We start from the raw sequence: 4,871 nt of genomic DNA, 5'->3' as shown, positions 1-4,871 counted from the left end.
CTACTCAATTGCTTGTAAAATTATTAGTAAAGTTTCTAAAAATTTATTTTTTATTTATTTCTCCCCCCTCCCCACCCCCCAGTTGTCTGCTCTCTGTGTCCATTTGCTGTGTGTTCTTCTGGGTCTGCTTGTATTCTTTTCAGTGGCACCAGGAATCTGTGTCTCTTTTTGTTGCATCATCTTGCTGCGTCAGCTCTCTGTGTGTGCGGGCAGGATACACTTTTTTTGTGCTGGGTGACTCTCCTTACAGGATGCACCCCTTGCGCGTGGGGTTCTCCTATGAGGGGGACACCCCTGTATGGCATGGCACTCCTTGCACACATTAGCACTGCATGTGGGCCAGCTTCACCACACAGGTTAGGAGGCCTTGGGTTTGAACCTTGGACCTCCCATGTGGTAGGCAGATGCTCTATCCATTGAGCCAAATCTGCTTCCCAGTAAAGTTTTACACTGGGTAAAATATTTGATTTACAGTTCAATAGTTTATTCCTTAACCAACTACCTTCCTGAACTTCTCTGCCCAACTATTGTGTTCTGATTGTTCTTGACAAAGTCATTGAAAATTTAATAAATTTTTTTCATTATCATCATATATTTGCATAATTAAAGTTATGGTTTGCTTCTTTTTGTAATTTTTTCTTGGTTTCTGTTATATCATTTCTGTTATTTTTCTACCTTTCTGACAACTTTTATCATTTAATGATAATTTAATTTATCATTTACTTTATTCTAGGTACTTTTCACATAATTCCCACTTACTCTTCACAAAACCCGTGTGTTATAGTTTCTTTGGTTGCTTAAGTATACTATGCAAAGGGATGGCTTAAACAATGGGAATTTAATGACTCACAGTTTTGAGGTTGGGAAAAATTTCAAATCAAGACATCATCTAGGTCATGCTTTTTCACTGTACTACAAAACACTGTGGTATTTTGAGGATGGCTGCCAGTCATCTTGGTTCTTGGCTTGTCACATGGCAAGGTACATGGCTGTCTCTTCTGGCCTCTCCCTTTACTTCTGGGTTCCACTGATTTTCAACTTTTGCTTGTTCTCTCTGTGACTTTCTCTCTCTCTGTCTACATTTCATTATGCTTATGAAGTAATCCAGTAATAGGATTAAGACCATCTTGGGCCACACCTTTACTGAAGTAAACTTATTACAAGGTCCAACTTGTAATTGGTTCACACCCACAGGAGTGGACTAAATTTAAGAGCACATTTTTCTAAAGTACATACAGCTAGCTAGCTCCAAACCACACCCCCATACCCAATCTAATTGTTATCATCTCTTTTTATCTATTTTATAGAGGAGCAAAATGAGACTCACAGATTGCAATAATTCATGTAGTCAGTGAGGAGTAGAGTTTTGATTAATCTCCAGGATTTCTGATTCTGAAATCTGGGCACTTAATACTTCTTTTCCTGCCTTCTTCTCTTTCTCTTAAATGTTGTTTTCCCAAATTTCTATTCGTACCCTTCTATCCCCAGTGTTTCAAGCTCACACTACGGTAGGGGCTCTGTTGGCCAGAGCAGGTGCAGCTTGGAAGTGCAGGTTGTTATCACCCATGTGGGCAAAGTTGACCAATAGCAGTAGGAGTTTGTGGATTAATGTCCCTGCCTCCTGTCCTCCTGGTACACTTTTCTGGGAAGCAGTCTATGCTTTTCTCAACAGGCAGATGGAATTGAGCCCAGGGCCAAAAGTGGCAACCTCAGTAACACTCTTAAATTGACTTTTCTTCCTTGCCTGTCTTTCCCTGCTCCCTCTCTCTAGACCCTCTTCCAAATAAAATAAATACAAATTCTTGCTTCAGACTTTGATATCAGGATAACCCTACCCAAGCTAAAATAAGTGTCAAATTTACTTTTCTACCCCTGATCCCTTTTCCGAGCTCACATCCCACATGTCAAGCTACCTGAATGGCATTAGAAAAAAGAAAAACAAAAAACAAAAAAAACCCCACACTTGACCATGGCTCATATTTTGTGTTTCATGTTCCATCCTGTGACTCTCATATAAATTGTTTTTTCAGTCATATAAAGCATTCTCTGGCCTTAGAACATGATATGTTCTTCACAGCTCCATACATTTGTATTTTTTATTCCTTCTTCCTGACCTGTCCCCCTTCCTTTCCATTGTTTGCCTGGGAAAGTCAAAATTATCCTTCAAAATTCGCTTAAATGACATGTCTATCATACTTCCTGTTCATTGCAAGCATAAATCTTCTGTAATACTATATAACTTTTAGACTTCTCTAAGTCTTCTCAAAATGTATTTTAATGCTTTGCTCATGTCTTTATTTTCTCCAGTCTACTGTGTATTCCATAAACACACAGACTTTGATTTACCTTGTCCTCCCAGTGTCTAGAAGAAAGTGGCTATTTAATAAATATGTGCTAAACTTAAAGAATGGTACTGGGAATGTCAAGGGGGGAGTAGATGTTGAAGAAAAGCAAAGAGAAAATAGGATGATGCAATGAGGAAATATTTATAAGCAGGCAGTTTGGGAGAAAGAAAGGGTGATGGATGAAAATGGAGCTCAAGTAAAATGAAAGCCAGAAGACATAAGAACAAATAAAGTCACAGACAAAATACCAAGAGAAGAGAGAGACAAATAATGTAGACACGATTTTCAGGTTCAGGGATATGGCTGTGGCTAAAAATACATATATATACACATATATATCTGTATATATATGTGTGTGTGTGTGTGTGTATAAATATATATATATCACAGATCATTAGTGCTGAATTTCCTAAGTACTGATGCTATTTAAATAAGCTGCTGCATTCTTGGGATTAATTTAGTTTAGCACATCAAGTTGTTATTTAAAAATTATCATGAACATAAATGCAATATGTACACAATAATGTTAAGTGATTTAAATGTTTTCTATTTTGAAAATGCTCATAAACTACAATTTCTATTTTAAGAATCTTGATGCTCTAGGCTTAAATCTCAGAAACAATGAACATCAATGTATATTTCATATTTTATCTGATCTAAAAGCTAGAGCTAGAGCTCGACAAGTAGTGCTATTTGGCTGCCAAAAGTCTCTGATACTTTCACAAATAAAAAACCCAATGTGCTCCATCATACAAATAACTTCAGAGGCAATAGATTTGATTTATAGTGTTAATTCCCCATGCCAGACTATAGTAGGCAAGTAGAAAAGATTTGAGACTTTTTTGATTTTAATATAGAAGATATGTTGGAGAGCTACCAGATCTGCTATGATAGCCCAACTTTCTGAATTCATCTGAAGAAAGATTTCTCATAGTTCTAATAAAAATACCTTCTTTTTAGGCTGTCCTGCAATGATGTGGAAGTCTGTTGTGCCACAATTTGATGTTCTATGAATCCTTTTTTTTTAATACACTGCCAATGTTCTCTATTAATATTTTTTTAGTATAGTATAATTGTATTTATCTGTTTCTCTCCTGTCCATGTCTTATTATTTGCCATGGGTTCCCTCTTGGAAGAAGACAACCAGAATTTTCATGCTAATATTATAGCCAGATTTTGCTAGAAAAAGGTCATCAAACTGTCTTCATATCAGTTAATCTGGATGCTCTTCCAAAAAATTGTCCTCAAATACTGACCATTTAGATTCTGATAATGGAATGTGGATATGAGTGATTATGTTAAACAAGGAGATATGTGTGCATATATACATACACACATATAAAAAATGTTCTCTTTGTATCAATATACAGAAGAAGCTCGTTGTTTTCTGGGATCTTTTTTTTTTTTCTTCATGTTAAACTTGTAATTTTATTCAGGCTTGATTTGATTTTAACAAATGTGTCGGGAAGAGAGCCTGTAGGAAAGGGTGAAGCTGGTGGAGACAGGGCCCTCCCAGATGCCTGAGGAGGGGGCAGATCCTCTCCCCTCTCCCCTTCTTCCCTCCCCATCTAAAGGGGTTTGGGGAGAGATATAGGCAGGGGAAAGGGCTGGTCCCCAGACTGTGGGGATGGTGCTAGGGGTAAAGGGCTACAGAGACAGGGATAAGTAGGGGAAGGCACAAGGACAATTGGCCAGAATCCATAGCTTTCTGACTCCAGATTAAATTTAAAACAAAAATAAAAACACAACAAAACAAACCCTAAACCACAAACAGCACCACCCCGCTCTCCCCCACCAGGCTGTAGTGTGAGGGAAGAAGAGGAGGGCAGTTTCATCACAGCTCGCTCCTGGCCAGGGGAGCTGGCTGAAGGGCAGGGCATCCCCGACTATTTGAGGGGATAGGGGAAGAAACCAAAATAAAACATCAAATAAATCGTGTACGAGGAATCCAGCCAGACTCAGGTCAGAGCTGGGCCAGGCTGTGGAGGGAACCTCTGCAGGCTCCAGGATCACTCCTCCATCACCACCACCCTGGGAGCCAGTTATTTTGCCATGGCCTGTATTGCAGCAGCTGCCTCCTCTGTCACGGCCACCGCACCGTGCTCAGCATCACTTCGCAGTTCAGTCTCCTGGCCAAGGTCTCCCTCAGGCAGACGAAGGTCCTCCCTCACCTCCCCGCTGCCCTGGAGCAGCGATAGATACCCATTCTGGATGTCAGTCCGCTGGAAGTCCTTCCTTTTGATGTTGGGGACATCCATATTATAAGTTGAGGGGCAGATAGCTCCATATTTCTTCCCAGTAAAGATCTCGATACCAACCAGGTGAACCCTGGCGTGGCTATGCTGGCCAGTCTTGGCAGTAGGCATCTCAACAATCCTACGTGGCTGCTCTTTGAGCACCACAAAGCCTTTCTTACGTAACGCCAAGCACTGCTTTGGGAGGTGGCTGAAGCACCTTATCTCCTCTCTCAAAGTCCAAATCATCTGCCATTTTAAGAGGCTTCAATTCCTCGGGAACACACCAACT

At 40.0% G+C, this 4,871-nt stretch overlaps 1 pseudogene; it reads right to left on the bottom strand.

Moving 5' to 3' along the window:
• Positions 1 to 4,387: 4,387 nt before the first annotated feature.
• Positions 4,388 to 4,871, bottom strand: LOC101430851 (eukaryotic translation initiation factor 5A-1-like; annotated as a pseudogene).

The sequence above is a fragment of the Dasypus novemcinctus genome, chromosome 5, assembly GCF_030445035.2.
Source record: "Dasypus novemcinctus isolate mDasNov1 chromosome 5, mDasNov1.1.hap2, whole genome shotgun sequence".
In the NCBI taxonomy this organism is placed as follows: domain Eukaryota; kingdom Metazoa; phylum Chordata; class Mammalia; order Cingulata; family Dasypodidae; genus Dasypus; species Dasypus novemcinctus.
The sequence above is the reverse complement of the archived record's forward strand: the minus strand, read 5'-3'. Positions and strand labels throughout refer to the sequence as shown.